This window comes from Protopterus annectens, chromosome 13.part0, assembly GCF_019279795.1.
Source record: "Protopterus annectens isolate FY-2018-M chromosome 13.part0, PAN1.0, whole genome shotgun sequence".
NCBI classification, from domain to species: domain Eukaryota; kingdom Metazoa; phylum Chordata; order Ceratodontiformes; family Protopteridae; genus Protopterus; species Protopterus annectens.
The window spans coordinates 1,032,461,594-1,032,482,490 of NC_056747.1; positions in this window are offsets into that span (position 1 = coordinate 1,032,461,594).

Here is a 20,897-nt window from a genome sequence, read left to right on the forward strand (position 1 = left end):
ATACCCCTCCAGTTGGGGAGGGGAGAAATCTGCACTGAACCTGTCAGCCAGTATGTTGGCAATGTCTGTAGGTTCAGTGATATTTACATAATTCCGAGCATATCTGAGAGTTCCCTCCCAGGTTTCAAACATAGGTAAAAAAGGCCTCATGATTGTCCCTTGAGTCCTGAGTGGGTTTACTCTCAAAACTCATCTTGGATGATTGTATGGGGGAACCCAGTGTTTTACTCATAATGAGCAGGGGTGTCTTCCCTTCTACGGATTTCGCTCTATCTTGTAGTAGCTCCTTCCTTCTGTTGTAGAGCTTGTTTATGGCTAGGGTCCACCAGACTGGATGCTTGCCTGTGGTACAAAGAGTCTTTGTCTTGTTTGGGATTGCCTGATCCATTCAGTCCTGGAGGTGCTGGTAGAAGGCATTTGTAAGTGATACAGCGGCTTGGGTAATGGTGTCTGCTGGCTTGGGGGCCTTGAAAGAGACCACACCAGTCTGTAGAAATGTGAAGTCGGCATCTGAGAAGGTCTTCACTGTTTGTTTTTCTATCTGTGGTGTGGGTGGGATGTGGACTCCCACTGAGATTAGTCCATGATCTGATCTCACCAATGATGGGTATACTTCTGGTGTTGAACAGTGTGACCCCATGTTCGTGATGATGAGTTCTAGTATGTTGTCTCCACTTGTGGGGATGGTGACCAGTTGTTCCATGGCATTTGAGTGTATGAACTCTTGGAACCTTTGTGTGAGTGTTGTGGCTTGATTAGTGATCCCAGTCTATATTTGGATAGTTGGAATCACCCAGGAGGATGGTGTTTGGAGATACATATATCCCCTCCAGTGTTTTCAGGACAGCTGTGTGAGGTACCTGAGTTTGAGAGGGTGGCATGTAACATGCTACAAACTGCAGAGCAGTCTTGCCTACGGTTACTGGCACCTGGATGGTCTCCGATGCATTGTGTGTTGCCACCAACCTCGAGGTGAGGGTGTCCTTGATGAATATGGACACCCACCCTCCTTTCTTGGTGTTGTCCGGATTCCGGTGCCGGAACGCATGATATGAGGTAACACCCGATAGTGCCGGGGTGCTGTCAGAAGCTGTGAACCAGGTTTCAGGCACAGCACAGACATCAATGCGCTACATACTGAGAAGGACATTGAGTGTGTGCAGCTTGAGGTTAAGACCTCTGGCATTGAGCAGCATTACCTTTAGTGTCTTTCCTTTTCTGTGTTCTAGGGTGGTAGGTGTAGAATCTGAATCTTGCATAAAAAAGGCACAATGGGGGTGGCAAGAGCATCAGCCAAAATCCGGAAGCCCAGGGGTGACAGGTGCAAGCTGTCCCTTGCAAATCAGCATGGCCTGTCCAGCATGTCATCCCAGGCAGACAGACATTGGACCCCCTTTGAATGACACCATAGTTTAAGCAAATTATTACAGCTGATCATCTTGTCTCTGTTTATGTGGCATCATACTTGGTGAAGGTAGGATACTGCTCAAGGTCAGGGTCATACCTGCCTGGCCTACATAATCAGAGGGATCCTCTATGTCTCTTTCCATGTAGTCCAGGGAGGTACATCTCAGGTCGTTCACACCAGCATGGATAATGACTGGGTCAGACTTGTACTTGCAGTTGAGTGACCTGAGTGCTTGCATTATGTGGTGGATTCCAGTGCCTGATAGGCAGCTTACTGTGACCTCCTCCATACTCGATCTGGTGAGCGGGACGTCAGTGTGTCTGACTATGGAGTCACCTATGACAAGTGTGTCTGGCATTGTGTTTGGCCTTAAGGGCTGTGACTGTTTGACACACCGACTCTGTGGTCAATGTGTTGCATGTGCTGTGCCCTGTGGAGGCAGTTGTGCAAGTGTCTGCTGTGGTGGCCACTGCCGTTTTGGTAGAATTCTGATCAGAGCCTCTGAGTATGTCTTTGTGTGTCTATGTGTATGATTTTAAGTTGTGATAGTGCCATGTGAGACTGGATTTGTGATGTGTGTGGTTACCTTCACCTTCTCTCTGGTCTTGCTAGTCCTATGTTGAGAGAGCTCAGCCTCCACTTTGGCTATATAGTTGCATCTCTCACATGTATGTGTGTTTTATGGGAGAAGGAGAGGGTTGTCAGTGTACATGAGGCAAGTGTAACATTGCCTCAATATTCCCAGGTTCACCAGCTGAGCAGGAGAGGACACTAGCAACTGATCCCTAGACATGCTAGAAGGAATAGACAAAACAATGTTGGAATACAGGGAGATATCAAGCCCCCCAAACCACATCATAGTGCTTGACTGACAATACCTACACATACACCAGTGTTTCATAGTGTCATAGTTTACTACTAGGCTATCTTCCATAGTGCATGTATAACCCTAGCCATAGTGATGTGGCTATTGCCACCCCTTATAGTGGTAATAAGTGTACAGAATAGATTCCGAATATTGTGCCTCTGACTTAGTAGTGACACATTATGAACCCTTACGTAATTGAATAACATGACTGTGCCTCTGTCTAGTCTGTGCCTCTGTCTCATATGCAGTTGTCCATATGTCTCCTGAAGAGAGTCAGTGAGGGACTCTGTCTAACATGAACTGGGATACACTGCTAGAGTGTGAGATGCCTCTGAGTTATGACTCTGTCCCTCCAGCATGTCCTATACATGTATGTGCTGAGGTTCAAATCCTCAGCTCTCATGGCTCTGGTGGATTTGGATTGCTTGCAGTGGAGCATGTCCACCAAATCCTGATTGGACATGGTCTTGTATGTCAGGCATAGGTCACCTGTAAGTATGTGGTATGACACTGAATAAATCTGGATTTCCTCTATTCTGGAAGCATATGACATGTGTTGAAGACCCCTGATCTTCATGGTAGGTACTTTTGGGGTCTCTCCAGCTGTTGCAAGTGCTGGGTGAGGTACATACCATATGGGGCTTTGTATTCAAGCATGGGCCTGATAAGGGTGAAGGATAGTGGAACAATGACCTCCTATGATCTGGATGGAAAACCCTCCATGATAAAGTGGGCAAGATAGAAAGTCTTCCTAACCACTTTGGCAACAGGGGTGTCAAAAGAGATGTCACTATCTACATGTGTCCCCAGGTGTCTGATTTGTTTTCTGTGCTCAGTGGGTTGCTGTCTATGTATTGATCTGTGGGTACTTTGTTCTTCCCAAAGGGGATGAATACACATCAGTTGCATTCAGTTTCAGGCCATGCATCTGGCACCAGCTATCCGCCTTTGTGACAGCATTCTGTAGGATGTGTGTGCCAGCTGATGTATTCACTATGGTGCCTAGGTTGCAGTCATCTGCAAACTTTGTCAGCCACAACCCTCCTATGTTTGATTTCACATCTGAAAAGTAAATACCAATTAAGAGGGGTCCCAGGACACATCCTTGTGGGACACCACCTGTGACTGGCTTCGAATCTGACAAGGCACCTGCAATGTTGACTTTATGGGTTCTGTTTCTTAGTCATTTTGCAACCTATCCTGTGACATATGCTGTTATATGTCAGCTGTTGAGCTTGGCTATGATGCCTGAGTGGGGAATTGTGTCACAGGCCTTAGCCAAGTGCAGGTAGGCTGTGTGGACTGTGTAGCCCTCATCGATGGCCCTACTGACAGTTTCATAGTAGTCAGCTAGGTGCAAAAGGCAGGATCTGCCCTGTACAAAGCTGAACTGGGTGGGAACAAGGGTCCGTAGGTCAGTAATGTGTCTGTGTAAGAGCTCCATAATGACTCTTCCCATATCTTAGCAGACAAGGCTGGTTAAGCTTGTGTGGTGGTAGTTGCCATGGTCTGTGGAGGCATCTCCTTTGTGGAGTGGGACCACTGTTGCCGTACGCCAGTGTTCAGGTACATATCCTGTAGCAAGACTAAGGTTAAATAGCAGTTGTATATATGGGTCCAGCTCCTTCTGAAGTTCACATAGCATGCAACCGGGGATACCAGCAGGTCCCATTGATGCTGTGTACTTGTCTTTGCTGAGTGCAGCTCTCACATGGACATCCAAGATGACAGTGAGGTTACATACAGCTGTGATAACTATCTTCTTTTGGGGGTGAGGGAGGGGGTAAATCACACTGAAGCTGTCCACCGGAATGTTGCCAATATCTGTCAGGTCACTGGAATATATGTTGTTGTGTACCAACTCTGAGCATATCTGAGGGTTCCCAACCAGGTGTCTGACATAACTGAAGAAAGCAGTGTGGTTACCTTCATTGTCTTTGGTGATTTATGTCCCCAAGTTGACCTTGCATGTCTTTATGAGATAATGTAGCTTTCTACTAGTGCTGATCACAGCTGTCTTCCCTTTTGGAGATGTAGCTCTGTCTTGCATTAGTAACCCTCATCTGTCATACAGTTTGTTTATGGCTGGGGTCCACCAGACAGGCCACTTTCCCTTTGTGGAGAGGGTCCTGTTTTTATTTGTGATTGCATGGTCCATGCTTTCTGACATCTAGCTAAGTGGAGGTCATCGTGGTTCTGCAGTTATCTTTCATCAGCATTAGAAATGACCACAACAGCCCCTGTGGGGTGTACCTCATGCAGACACATCCAGCACCTGTAAAGTCCACAACAATACCTCACCAGGAGTATGAAAGAGCTGGAACACATGTAATGTGTCGCCTGATTAAACAGAGTGCAGCTCCACACACTGCCATGCTGTCCACCCAGATGCAAGCTGTGCCTGATGTAGAAAGCCATGTCCAAGCTGGAATCAATGCACATGCTGCACCTTGTACAATCTGAATGGCAGGGAGCTATGCACATGAGGGACCTGAACCCCAGCACTGACATACATAGGACAGGCTGTACTGCATTATCCATAACACAGAAGCCACCCCACGCATGAGTAAACTACCAGTACAGGTTATCCGTAGAGACACTCGTTGATTCCCTCAACAGGAATCCTAATGAGTGGATGGGAGATGGGAGGTTTACCCTGGGTATCAATGTTATGTCACAGGTAGACAGAGGCACAGTATACTAAACAAGACATATGTCATGGCAAACTACACTTACAATGTGTTGACGGACAAACACACTCTCTGACTAGCATTAGAAATGGCCTAGGGCACATCGGTAGTGTTTGCCAATGTACACCCATGTTGTGGAATACACTACTGATGTTGGATGAGGCTGTTGTAAGTAGTTCACATCTGAACATAATGCAGCATGGTCAGATAGGTTCATAGGTACATAGGTTTATACTAGGCTATCTTCCCTAAGGCAGGTATAAGCCTAGCCCAGAGTTTGTTGGCGTACACCACCCCTTATATGGAAACAGTACTGTGCCCATTATTTTGTCATGCCTCTCTCCAGCAGTGACACAGTGACGATCCCCGGGTTAAACGTATGACCTTCCATCCACAGGTCAAGATACCTCTTGAACACAGCCAGCAAGGTGCTCTGCCTCACATGGACCGGGATTGTATTCCACAGCATAGGGAGTCTCCGGATGATAACTCCATCCCTCCAACATGTCCAACGTACATCCCTGCTAAGGTGTAAGTCACTTGCACTAGTGGTTCAGGTGGATCTGCCGATTCTGAGGTGGAGCATGTCCATTAATCCCTGTTTGGACATGGCCTTGCATGCCAGGCACATGTCACCTCTAAGCAGACAGTATGTGAGTGAATAGAGTGGGAGTGTCTTCAATCTGGCAGCATATGACAGCTGTTGGGGTTCCTTGATCCTTTAGGTGGGGACATTCAGGGTGTCTCCAATTGCTGCAGATGTTGGGTGAGATACATCCAGAATAGGGCATTCTACTCGATCACTGGTCTGATAAGTGAAGAGTACAGGGGAACAATGACCCACTAGATCTGGATGTGAATCCCATCCTGATTAGGTGGGCAATGTAGAAGGTCTTTCTAGCCACTTTAGCAACATGAGTGTCAGAAGAACGGCGACTGTCAACCTGGGTCCCCAGGTCCATGATAACCTCCTCTGTGCTTAGAGGATTGCCACCTATATGGTAGCTTGGGGTTACCTTGCTTTTCCTGAAGGGTATGTCTACACATGTTGTGCACTTTGACTTCAGGCCATGGCTCTGGCACCAGCTATCAGTTACCGTGAGTCCCTTCTGAAGGATATCCGTGTCTGATGCACTGTCCACTATGGCGCCCAGTGTGCAGTCATCTGCAAACATTGTCAGCCAAAGTCCTCCCATGTTGGCCTGTACTTCTGGGAAGTACATGACAGACAATAGGGGGCCAAGGACTGAGCCCTGTGTGACACCACCTGTGACCAGCCTGGAGTCTAACATAGTGCCAGCAACTCTAACCCTGTGGGTCCCATCCTTAAGCCAGTTTGCAACCCATCTTGTGACATATGGGTTTACATTTCAGTTATTAGGGTTTTCCACAATACCTGAGTGGGGTATTGTGTTGAAAGTGTTTGCAAGGCCAAGGTAGGCTGTATGGACTGCCTTTCCCCAACAATGGCCTAAGTGACCATTTTGAAGATGTCAACCGAGTACAAAAGGCATGATCTGCCCTTGACCAAGCCAAAATGGGATGGGTACAATGTCTGCATGTCCCCTATATCTTTGTTTATGAGCTCAATTATGATCCTCTCCATAGCTTTGCAGACTAGACTTGTTAAGCTTATGGGGCAGTAATTACCAGGGTCCATAGAGGCACCGCCTTTGTGCAGATGTGCACAACTGGACCCTAACCAGGCTATTGTGCACACTATGGAAATGTAAAGCAGTGATAGGACTAAAGCCCAGGATACTGACCACCACAGTGAAAGTACTGAACCACTACACTATACAGTACTACAGTGTTAGGTCAGTATGAACGGATGTTGACAATTGTGTGCAAAGTATCCCATGCAAAACCTGCAGGCACAGTATAGTCCCTGTTGTGTTCACACAAAAAGCATCTGGACAGTAACTACACAACATGGCACAGAACACACAACCATAAACTGGAGGTATTTGTTGAAGGTCACACTCATCCACAAATGTGATGTGCTGCAGAGTTCAACATATGGAAAGCCCACACTGGGCATGCTCACACACTTAGATAAATGAGACATCTTTCACACAACATGCCATGGGAAGGCTGAACTGGGCATGCTCACACACTTGGTCCAAATGTTACTCCTAGCAACTGTGAAAACACACCAGAGGATGCTCATTCCCCTTTCTAGACACTGATCATGTAAGCACCCTATAAGTATATCAGGAGAAAAGGAATCTCTTAGTAATCCGAATAACACGCTCTGCTAATGGATCCGTCTCTAGTGTCATAACATAGGTAGGTAGGGGTTTGAATCCAGCAAGTGGCAAGTGTTTGTGAAGGGGGATAAGTGTGTATGAAAGGAACATCCCTTTTGGCAACTGGGAAAACACACCACAGGATGCTCATTCGACTTTCTAAACTCTGATGATGTCAGCACCCTATAAGTATATCAGGGGAATGGAAATCTCCCAGTAATGCGAATAGCACGCTGTGCTAATGCGTCTGTCTTTAGTGTCATAACATAGTTAGATAGGGGTGTGAAGCCAGCAAGTGGCAAGGGGGGTAAGTGTGTGTGTAAGTGTGTATGAAAGGAACATCCCTTTTGGCAACTGGGAAAACACACCACAGGATGCTCATTCCACTTTCTAAACTCTGATGATGTCAGCACCCTATAAGTATATCAGGAGAAAGGAAATCTCCCAGTAATGCGAATAGCATGCTGCGCTAATGCGTCTGTTTCTAGTGTCATAACATAGTTAGGTAGGGGTTTGAATCCAGCAAGTGTGTGTGAAGGGGTGTAAGTGTGTATGAAAGGAACATCCCTTTTGGCAACTGGGAAAACACACCACAGGATGGTCATTCCACTTTCTAAACTCTGATGATGTCAGCACCCTATAAGTATATCAGGGGAAAGGAAATCTCCCAGTAATGCGAATAGCGCGCTGCGCTAATGCGTCCATATCTAATGTCATAACATAGTTAGGTAGGGGTTCGAATCCAGCCAGTGTGAAGGGGGGTAAGTGTGTGTGTAAGTATGTATGAAAAGAACATCCCTTTTGGCAACTGGGAAAACACACCACAGGATGCTCATTCAACTTTCTAAACTCTGATGATGTCAGCACCCTATAAGTATATCAGGGGAAAGAAAACCTCCCAGTAATGCGAATAGCGCTAATGCGTCTGTCTCTAGTGGCATAACATAGTTAGGTAGGGGTTTGAATCCAGCAAGTGTGTGTGAAAGGGGGGGTAAGTGTGTATGACTGAAATATCCCTTTTGGCAACTGGGAAAACACACTACAGGATGCACATACCCCTTTCTAAACTATATCACAATTATGTATGGCTTTTGATTACAGACATGCCACGTGTGTTTTGCCCACACAGAATGCCCATGTGTGGGTTGTCCCTCACAATAATTCATGACATTGATTAAACCAGTTATGGCAATGCACACATGATGTATGTGTGTGCCAAATACACATATGTACCTGTGACCTTCAATAGTTACCATGTGTGATGCCTGCCACATGTGAATACATGGTATTTGCACAGGGTAACATTATGACTGTGGTCTTCTGTGCAGGTGCTGCATGTGGGATGTGTATATACAGTGTGAGATGTAGATGCTATCAGCCTAGTAGTGAGGGATACACACCTGGTCTGGGGCATATAGTCTACATGTTGTTGATGTACAGGTGCTGCATGTTTTCACCTGTTGTGGGAGTGGTAAGACGTTATTCCATAGCAATGCAGTGACTGCATGCTAAGAACCGCTCAGCTAGGGTGTTGTAGCTACACTAATTCATTAGCATTCAGTAATATGTCAGAATCCCTGGTGAGGGTCTGATGCCAACCAAGGTCAGAGGTCTACCAGCCTGTGTCACTTGCTCAGTGATCCCTTCCATGTTCCCTATCATGTATCCCAGTGAGGGACATCCCACATCAGCTGTGGTGGCATGGACAATGACTGAGTCATATGTGTCCATGCATCTGACTGACCTGTATGTTTGTGTTATGTGGTGGACCACAGTGCCCCATGAGCATATCACTGTGACCTACACCTTGTCCAGCCTGGTGAGCATGTTCTCACTGTACTGGACAATAAAAGTACCTAACACAACTGCGGCAGTAGTGTTGTATAGCTGTACAGACTGTGCTTGTTTGACACACAGGATTTTTGTGCTATGTGGTATGCGTGCTGTGTGCAGGCCTAATGTATGCCTGTGTGCCAGCTGCAGAGATGTCTGCCAGTCATGCAGGATGCTATCCTTAGGCTCCACAACTGACACTGTGTGTTTCCATGCTTGTATTGCTGTCCGTGTAGGTCCACATCAGATTGTTATTGCTGTCACTGTAGTATTTCATGCCACCAGACAGGTTATGCCAGTACTGGGTTCAGAGTGCTTAGTCCACAGTTTGGCCATGTGTTTCCATCTCATACATGTGTTGTACATCCATGGGTAGGGGATAGGGTTGACTGTGTACATGTGGCAGCTGTGACATTACTACATGAAAAACATATTCCACAACTGTACCATAGAGGTGACTGACAACTGACCTTTGCACATGCTACCATAGTATTGAGATTGCATTGGTGATTAACAGCACATAGGGCCAATGGTGAACAAGATACATAGGTCCATAGGTTCATACAGGGATGTCTGCCCGGGGCATGTATCCACCTTGCCAGAATGTGTGTGGCTTTCAACATGCATTGTAAATCTGTCTTGCTATGCCCTTTTCCAATGTTAGTATACTGTGTCTCTGTCTCACAGTGACACATAAGTGATACCCAGGGTAACCCTACAATGTCACATCCAGTCATTAATATCACTCTTGAAGATAGTCACTGAGTCACTCTGCCTAACCTCTATTGGGATAATAGTCAAGAATGAAGGGAGCCTCTGAGTTGTGAATGTGCCCCTCCAGCATGTCCTATGTATATCACTCCTGAGGTTCAAGTCTTTCCAGCGTGTATCCTGATGGGATCTGGATATTCTGAGGTGCAGCATGGCCATTAAGTGAGGGTTTGACATGGCTTTATATGTCAGGCACAGATTGCCTATGAAGAGGCAGTATGCCACTGAGTAGAGCTGCTGTTTCTTTAACCAGTCAGTATGTGGCATCTGTTTGAGCCCTTTGATCCTCTTGTCAAGGTACGTATGTGGTATCTCCAGTTGCTGCAGGTGTCTGGTAAGGTGCATGCCGACAGGTTCATCATAGTCAATTATGGGCATGATGAGGGATGAGTAAAGGGCACAATGTCCTCCCCTGATCTACATGTGGATCCCATCATGATGATGTGGCCCATATAACATGCTTACCTAACCACTTTGTCCATGTTGTTGTCAAATGGTAGAATGCTATCAACCTGTGTACCCCAAGGTCCATAATTCCTTCGTCTGCACTTAATGGATTAACACATATGTGGTACTTTGTGGTCACTTTGTGTTTGGCAAAGGGGATGACTATACACTTTCTGTCATTCACCTTGAGGCCATGGCTGTGGCACAAGTCATGTGTTTGCAAGAGGCCCTTTTGGAGGATGCGTGTGTTAGCTGTAGAGTTGATTATGGCATCCAGTTTGCAGTCACCTGTGACTTGCTCAGCCACAGTACTTCCATGTTGGCCTGTACCTATGATAAATATATAATGAACATGACAGCTCCCAGGGCTGAGCCTTGTGGGGCACCACTTGTACCAGGTTGGAGGCTGACATGGCTCCAGCAAGTCTAGCCATGTGTGTTCTGCCCTTGAGCCACTGTGTAATAACCATAGTGACATAGGGGTTAATATGTACACTGGTGAGCTTCCCTAGAATGCACAAGTGGGGTATTGTATCAAAGGCTTATGCAAGGTCCAGGTAGGCTGTGTAGACCTCCTTCCCCTTGACAGTGGCCTTGGTGACTGTTTCAAAGAAATCAAACAGGTTTGAGAGGCAGGTTCTGCCATTAACAAAGCCAAACTGTGTATGGTGACATGTCTGTAGGTACACAATATCCAGATATGTGAGGTTCATGATGATCCTTGCCATAGCTTTGCAGACAAAGCTAGTCAGACATATGGGGCTTAATAGTGTCCAGGATCCGTGAAGGCACCACCTGAATGTAGAGGGACCACTGTTGCTGCACGCCACTCTCTGGCCACATATCGTAGTAAGGCTGGGATTGAACAGTGGTGTTATGTCTGGGTGTAGCTCTTCTTGTGGTTCATGTAGGACACAGCCTGGGACACTGTCTGGTCCCATTGATGCAGTGTTTATTGCTTTGGGAAGGGCATCTCTTACCTGAGCATCTGTGATGTCAGGGGGCAGCACTCTGTCATGAGACATATTTTCCCTTTCGGTGTGGTGGGGGGGAGAAGGCAGCAGTGAACCTGTCCACTAGGATGATGGCAATGTCTGTGTGTTTTGTATTTTGTGTGACATCTTGGATTACCTCTGAGCATATCTGGGTAGTACCACCCAGGTTCCTAACATAACTACAGACAGCCTTGTGATTATCCTCAGTGGCTTGTGGAATCTTCTCTCAAAGATGGCCTTAGACAATTGTATGGGTGCCTGTAGTTGTCTTCCAATTCTCATCAGTGGTGCCTTCACATTTTGGGAGGTTGTTGTATCATGTAGTGGCGTCATCCTTCTATTGTATAGTGTGTTTATGGCTGGTGTCCGGCACCCAGGACATCTGCCTTTGGAGAATTGGGTCATGCTTTCATATGTGGTTTCATGATCCATGCATTCCTGAATGTGTCCATAGAATGCCTTTATACAGGTATCTGCAGTCTGGTCCATATTTTCAACAGGCCTGGGGCCTTTGAAGGTTTCCACATCATTTATGAGGGGTGTGAACTTGCTTGACATGAGCTGTTGACAAACGTGCCACCCTCCAGACAGAGCAAGGTGAGGGTCACATTTAGCTACCTGTCGGGTGATAGAATGTGCCACATAACACAGGCACACAGGTCACTCCACAGCAAGTACAACTATGAGGCAGTCATTGTCCATGCTGGTGCAAACAACCTGAGACGTACCTCCCTGGACCACATGGAAAGAGACACAGAGGAGCTCTTACAGCACCCTCTCAAACTCAGGACTCCCACATAGCCTTCATGCTGACACAGGAGAGTATAGATTTCTCTGCAAACACCATCATACTGGGTGACGTCAGCTACCCAAACATAGACTGTGAACATTACGCAAGCCACAATACCCAAGCTCTAGGGTTCCCATAGATCAGACATTCTTTAGCTATGGAACAGGTAACCAACCTTCCCACAAGAGGGGCAGATATACTAGACCTGATCATCACAAACATGAGTACAAAATGCTCACCACTGGGAGTATATCCCTCATTGTTGCAATCAAACCATATACTAATCACACTGGAGTACTGGATCCCCCACATATGCAAACCTCGAACACATCGATGTGTGTGTGGGAAATGCCCCTATTAGCAACTGTGACAGTACAGTACAGAATGCAGATCCCCCCTTTTGAAACACTGATGATGTCAGGACTCTATAACTATATTACCTGTATTAAAATCTTCCAGTAATTCGCATAGCGCGCTCCGCTAATGCGTCTTTCTCCAGTGTCATAACATAATTAGGTAGGGGTTTAAATCCTGCAAAGGGAATGTATGTGTGTTAGTATAAGTGGGGTTTATGTGTGTGCACTATGCTGGGAGGGATATGTGCCTTTTGCCAACTGGGAGAACACACTACAGGGTGCACATCCCTCCTCCTACACACAGATGATGTCAGCACCCTCTAAGTACAGCATTAGAAAGGATTTCTCCAACTACTGCAAATAGCCCCCTCTGCTAATGTGTCTGTTTCTACTGTCATAACACAGTTAGGTATGGGTTTGAATCTTACAAATGGAAAGTATGTGTTTTACTGTGGGTGGGGTTAGTGTGTGTGCACAATGATGGGGTGGGATGTGGCTTTGCCACATGGGGCTATGCACTGCAGGGTGCTCATTACCCTTAACAAGCAGTGATGTTGACAGCACCCTATACAAACAAAACTACAAAAGAGAAGGTGGTGGTACCAATAACACATGTAAGGTAACACTTCTTCAAGTAATGTCCACAAAACGAAGTAGGATAATCAAACAATTCTTTTATTCTATACAAACAACATGACAACAGACAACTGCCAGTACTCAGTATAGTGTTACATGCTACTGTAACACGCACATGTACCAGAATATACCTAGTTAGTGTTTTGAAGCCTGAATGTGGCAAGTGTGTGGATGTGGGATGTGTCTGTGTGTGCATTTCCGTATGGGAAACATGTTTGATGTGGCAATCAGGGTACCACAGTACCTGATGCACATTACATCTTTGAACTGATGATGTTGCCTGCACCCTGTGAGTACAGGTAGAGAAGAGGACATCAGTAGTAAACAACATAGTGCACTTCTCAAATGTGTACCTGTCATGTATCAACAGCTACTCATGTAGGGTAATAAATAATGGGAATGGCAGGTGAGCGTGTGCATGTGTGTGGGTAGAAGGGTGTGTATAAATGCATGTGTGACAGAACAGATACATATAGCTGAATCTACATAACAGCACATGATGCATTCCCATAGTCAATGTTAGCATGTGATGGTGTGCAGCTGGTACACTTTGGTAAGTAGTATGGGTGCAGATAACAATTGAGGACATTCATACAGTTACTGCAGCAGGACTGCTGATATACACACAATCATACTGGAACAGTGAACAGTTACCAACATGTTACTACTTATACACATCTATGTAGTCACCCTGTGCATCAGCAACATGTTTACCTTTTCCTGCACCAATGTTGTAGTATGCAGGAGGTGGCACAGTGTCATCATATGCACAGGGTGTGGGTTAGGTATGCCCAAGCCAGCCACTGGTAACACCAATTGACATGTGTGTGTATGTGTGTTTGTGAGGGGCAGCAGTACAGGGTGGACCAGTGTTGGTGCAGTGTGTGTGTGTATGTGTTTGCCCTAGGTGTTAGGTTTCTGCATGTGTGTAAGCATGCACAGTCCCACATAATGGCTGCCATGTACAGGGTTTTGTGGACAGCCACAGACTGCACCTGTCAGGTCATCCAGATCAGTGTCTGTGGGCCTGTGCCTGGCAGGGGTGCTACGGGTCAGATCCAGTACTAACCCAGACTGGGTACTGTCAGAAGCAGGGGTGTGTTGACTGGACACAGTTCCCTGTTGGGACTGTCCAGAGCCACGTGCACGTGGTCTCCTGGGGCGTCTTGATGACAGCACAGACCCAGCATTGCTGGGGCTGGTGCTGGCACTTGAGGTGTGAGTGGGCCTGTTCTCATCTGGCGCCACTGCCAGCTGGTGCTGTTGCTGGCATACGCCACGCCGACATCGCAAACACACACCATCGCCTCTGGCCCATGGACATCTGGTTGTGGAGCAGCTGTTCTATGCCCCACAACATCTGTCAACGACATCTGTGAAGTTACGGATAGCATTCACAACGCCACGCATGCCGCCTGTCATGGCTGTGCGACATGCTCTCAGCTCCCAGACCCTGTCTGGTGTACCTTTCCATAAGTGCCTGTGCCTGCATGACAGTTTGAAACATAGTGGAGGTTGACATACCTCCTTGGGCACATCGGCCAGAGGCAGTACGCCACGGATGCCCCACGAGAACCCATGGGCGACTGTCTGCGTGGTACCATTGGAGGACCCTGCTCATGGCTGCCTTGTGGGGATGCATGTACCACAGGTACCACATTACCCTGATCTATGCCCACTGCAGACTGTCCATCACCTAGGGACAATGGTGACAAAGGATGTAACGGCAGGATGACTGTGCGCATTGACGGGGTTGACAGCTGTGTACTGTCAATTGGCTGACCAATGGTGGACCCAGACACACCTTCCTGCACCATTACAGACATTTCATCATCATCAGTACCTGGGGCACAAGATTCAGGTTCCCTGCTGCAGGTCACCAGAGCAGCACCAGAACGCACACAGTCCCACATAATGGCTGCCATGTACAGGGTTTTGTGGACAGCCACAGACTGCACCTGTCAGGTCATCCAGATCAGTGTCTGTGGGCACGGACACGGTACCTGTGCCTGGCAGGGGTGCTACGGGCCGTATCCAGTACTAACCCAGACTGGGTACTGTCGTCAGAAGCAGGGGTGTGTTGACTGGACACAGTTCCCTGTTGGGACTGTCCAGAGCCACGTGCACGTGGTCTCCTGGGGCGTCTTGATGACAGCACAAACCCAGCATTGCTGGGGCTGGTGCTGGCACTTGAGGTGCGTGAGTGGGCCTGTTCTCATCCGCGGCCACTGCCAGCTGGTGCTGTTGCTGGCATACGGCCACGTCGACATCGCAAACACACACCATCGCCCTGGCCCATGGACATCTGGTTGTGGAGCAGCTGTTCTATGCCCCCACAACATCTGTCAACGACATCTGTGAGGTTACGGATAGCATTCGCAACGTCACGCATGCCGTCTGTCATGGCTGTGCGACATGCTCTCAGCTCCCTCAGACCCTGTCTGGTGTACCTTTCCATAAGTGCCTGTGCCTGCATGACAGTTTGAAACATAGTGGAGGTTGACATACCTCCTTGGGCACATCGGCCAGAGGCAGTACGGCCACGGATGCCCCCACGAGAACCCATGGGCGACTGTCTGCGTGGTACCATTGGAGGACCCTGCTCATGGCTGCCTTGTGGGGATGCATGTACCACAGGTACCACATTACCCTGATCTATGCCCACTGCAGACTGTCCATCACCTAGGGACAATGGTGACAAAGGATGTAACGGCAGGATGACTGTGCGCATTGACGGGGTTGACAGCTGTGTACTGTCAATTGGCTGACCAATGGTGGACCCAGACACACCTTCCTGCACCATTACAGACATTTCATCATCATCAGTACCTGGGGCACAAGATTCGGGTCCCTGCTGCAGGTCACCAGAGCAGCACCAGAACCTACGGGAGGAAAACAGGGAACACAGATTACAGTCTCAACACATATTTGACAGAGATGCACTTCAATACTAATGCACACATTCAGAAATGGACCCATGCACTCATGGACACTAACACACATGCACACATGGGCACAGGCACACCGCACACATGCACACCCCACAGTAAACACACACATCAGTACCGTGTTACACTACTCTTAATTTAGTACAACTGGGTATTACAGGTATTATTAACACACTCACCAGCATGTCTACTACAGAGTTACACTACTCTTACTAGTATTATAAATTGTTTTTCAGGTAATGTTAAAAACACTCACCAGCATGTATGGCCTGCCTCGTTGCTAGATGGGAGGGACCTGGAAGTGTGAAGAGAGTAATGTCAGTAGGCACAAGTGTGCCATTTGTTTTGCACATGATACAGTACAGTAGTACACTAGTTCCCTTATACACATCAGCTGCTCATAATGTATCACACATGCACAATTACATATCATGATGACAGATACATACCACATGCACACCTTATGCATGAAGTAACAGTGTACAGAACAGTCATATGTACATACCAGGAGTTAACTCTAATCTCACCCTTACCTCTCTTCAAACGACAACTCAAACTGTACTTCCAAAACCACTGGCTTTGTTCTTGTTGGACTCCAGGCTAACGTCCCTCTCCCCACCCTCTCTTTACCTTTAACCCCTCATTGTGCATAAAACTAGCTTCTACCCTGTTTCTTTCACCTTGATGTCCTTCTATGCTCTGACCTACTTCTCCCATCCCTCCCACCTCCTCTTGACTGTCTTCCTTCTTTTCCTCACTTCCCTTCTTGACTCCTGCCTCTTCCCTATTATTTTATCTTTCATACTTCTTCTACTTCTCTACCCTTCTGAGCCCTAACTATTATCTATATGGTTGTTGCCTTATTGCATAACCATTATGCTTTAGGTAGAATTGCTTTGAAACCGACAGTACATTGTGTATGACTCTAAACTGTTTGAGTTCCTTAAATGTATGTTGATTTAATTAACAGGCTGGTGTATATTTCTATTATGTTGGCTGTCTGTATTAACAACTTGTCTGTCTGCCTTTATTATGTTATGTGTGGAGCTTTTCTCCCCAGGCCTCTACTGAAAATGGACATATATCCAGCTAGACTATCTTGGTCAACAAATGTAAAAGTAATAACAATAAATAAATATGGCATCTTACCTGCACGCGGGGTGTCTTGCTGCTGTGTGGATCCAACCTCCATCATGATGCATGACTGTTGCTGTTGTTGTTCTGGGGCTGGATCCACAACACTTAGCAGTACACCCTCCTGTCTGGTGAGGGGGGGATGTGTGGCCACCCCCCCACCTGTGGCAACCTGTTGCCTGCGGATATCTGCAGCACGCTGGCGGACATTTCTAATCAAATCACTGCAGTGATGTCTCACCTGCTCATATGTCCTATCATGCATGCCAACATCATTTATCCTGCTAACTACTTTTTGCCACAGTGCAGACCTCTCCTGCTGATTCTGGGTGGTGCGCGAGAACAGGATGGCATAGTCACGCACCAGGCTCTGGTGAATCACGTCATCCTCTGCAGCAGAATATGCTGGGTTCCTTTTTGGAGCCATGTTAACCTGGAAAGGTACACAAACAGGTTATCAGCATAGTATCTCAGCAATACATGGTACACATTCTATACGGGGAGTATTAAATTGTACTTATTACTGCTTGGTTGTAACTTGATTACAGTGTAGCTATCATTCTAAGTCATTTGGACTAAGCACTTGGCCTTCAGACCAGTTGTTTTACATTAGGGAGGTTTGTGGCAAGCACTGTGGTGGCAGGACACATATCTTTCATCCATTGAAGTTGGGAACTGCTGATTGAGGGCCCAGTGTACAAGTGTATTAGTTCTGGTATAGGCAGTTGGCCTTCAGGCCAGTTATTTAACATTAACAAGGTTTGTGGTCTGCACTCGTGTGTGACAATAGGCTGTACTCTGCCATTCATAGCTGGGGACATCTGGTTTCAGGTTTATAGTGCCTGCATATCTGAGCTGTATCTTACTGACATTGCTACACCTTGTTTGCTGTAGCAAACACTACATCCAGGCCTCCTGGATCTACCTTTGTTTATATGCTTGTTATTTGTTAGCTTGTTATTTCACTGGTATGCTACTTCCACATAATACACAGTTTCTCAACACGTCTGTGACTCAATACTGACATCTGCATTGCTTACTGTACGTATTTCCATGTTACACATGACAGCAAGTGACTGCTTGTCATTGTTGCATTTACTTAATTGTGACACATTGCACTTAGGTTACCTGGCACTTGCTCACTGACGCTTTTATATCAGTCAGCAGTTGTAGTAATATCAGTACACCCTCACTCCCCACTGGACCTTGTTTTCAATTATTACGGAATTCACAATAGTATTCTAGCATGTGCAGAGGTCAGTTGTCAGTTCCTCCCAGTCCAGCTGGTGAGTGTGGTACTCCAGAGACAATGTTAGAACAGCTGCATGTACACAGACAACCCCCTCCTCCTAACAACAAATTCAAACTCATGTGAGTGATGCAACCATATACCAAACTGGAGGCTAGGCTCTGTCTACTCAATACCACCATAACCAGTCAGGTGGCGAAGGAAACCACACTCACTACACTTCCAGTCTCACATAGACCTACCACGACAGCAGAACTAACACATGATCACACATGAACATACTTGTAGGCTCGGACTACAGGTCTGCCTATGCAGCAGAGACCTCCTAAGCAGACACTCAGGCAACCACTACCACGGAAACGAACATGGACAACACATATCACACAAAGCCAATGTGCTGAACACTCACAGCCATTAACAGTAAACAACACACCTCATACACCTGTACTAGGTGCCTCTATCATCAGGCACACTAACATCACGTTCACCAGGCTTAACGAGGTGAGGGTCACGGTGTGCAGCCTGTCGGGCACTATGACCTGCCACATAACACAAACACTCAGGTAACCCCAAGGCAAGTACAGGTATGACTCAGTCAATGTCCATGCTGGTGTGAATGACCTGACACATACCTCCCTGGACTACATGACATGAGACAGTACGGAGCTCTCTGAGCATGTAGCCCAAGACAGTTTGACCCTGACCTTGAGTAGCATCCTACCCTCACCAAGAACGATGCCACAATATCAAGCCATCCCTTCCAACAATTGACTGACATACTGGTGTCATTCACAGGTGTGCCAATGCCTGCCATCTTGGGGTGGTATGCTTTGCTAGGGACAACTTGCACCTGTCACCCCTGTCCTATTGGAATTTGGCAGAGCCTCTTGCTACACCCATAGTGCCTGTATTAGGCAAGGCTCATAAGGCAAACCCACATCCATTTGTATCACAAAGGATGAGGAAGTAAGAGTGATGCTACTCAACACCGGAAGTCTAGACCTCAGGATGCACGCACTCAAAACCCTACTTAGCATTCTGGACATCGATATCTGTGCAGTAACATAAACCTGTTTCAGGTTTCACAGGAGCACACCAGTACTACCAAGTTATAGCTGTTACCATTCTTGTCGGCCCCAACACTTGAACAAGGGAGGGGGAGTATCAATATTCAATGCAGATTCCCACGCCTCCACATTGGTGGCAAAGTGCAACATAGGTGTTAGGCCATTGAGTACAGAAGACGTAGTTGGGGACCTGGGGAAGAAACATGGTAGCAGCCTGTCATTTGTCAACCACATGGCCAACGTGGATTGAAAAACATGTTATATAGCCCAGCTAATCATGAGGGATTCACATGTATGGCAGGGGAGGTCATTGTGCCTCTTTACTCATCCATCATCAGGCCTATAATTGCGTACAATGCACCTTTTGGGATGTACCTTACCAGACACCTACAGCAACTGGTACAGGACAACAGTACCTCATCAAGAGGATGCAATGGCTCAAACAGATGTCATATGCTGCCCAAGTAAAGGAAATCCAGCTGGACTCAGTGGCATACTGCCTGTTCAGAGGCAATCTGTGCGTGCCATATACAGCCATGTCCTATCCAGCAGTAATGAACATGCTGCACCTCAGGCAATCAGAGTCCCATACAGCCACATGCTCAGGAGACCAGGACCTCAGCACTGACATACATGGACATGCTGGAGGGGCATATTCCTTACCAAGAGGCTCCCTTCACTCTGTAATGAGCTCACACTACAGGTTAGGCAGAGTCCCTCATTGACTCTCTTCCATAGGAATCTGGATGAGTGGATGGAGATCATAGTTGTACCCCAGGTATCACTTCTATGTCACTGTTAGACAGAGGCACAGTATACTAACGTCGGACAAGGGCATAGCAGCATAACTTGTAATTGGGTGGTGAAAGACAAACGCATTCTACTAGGCTTATCAATGCCCTAGGGCAAATAGCCTAGTATGAACCTATGAACATGTGTGTACTGCTATAGTACTTCTGTCATATGTTGCATGTGTGTGTGTTGTGGGGGATGCACAGGTAATGGCCAGATATTTCTGCACAGGTGACACATCTGTCACACTCTGGGTGTTCATCCCTACATACTGGATGTGTGTTGCCATCCAACCCTGTGATGTGGACACACATTACTCAGCCTGGATATACATATCCGAACAACACCACAAGCACAGTACACTACCTTGCTATGTATGCATGTAATTACACAGTTATTCACTAGTTATGACAGTGATGTTATCCATGCAGCCCATTGGGCCAGTGGAAGCCACAACACACACCGCCGGCCCCTTTGCATATGCTTACCACAGACATCCCACATACTGCATGTACTGTGCACACACATATCTAACCCAGAACAACTGCACACCACTTATTAATCCTGTCCAGTGGACTCCAGATACAGGCATATTGTAATAACAATAGTAGGAGGCTACTGCAGCACAGGGCAGATTCACATGAAGGCAAGGCATCTGTGGTCA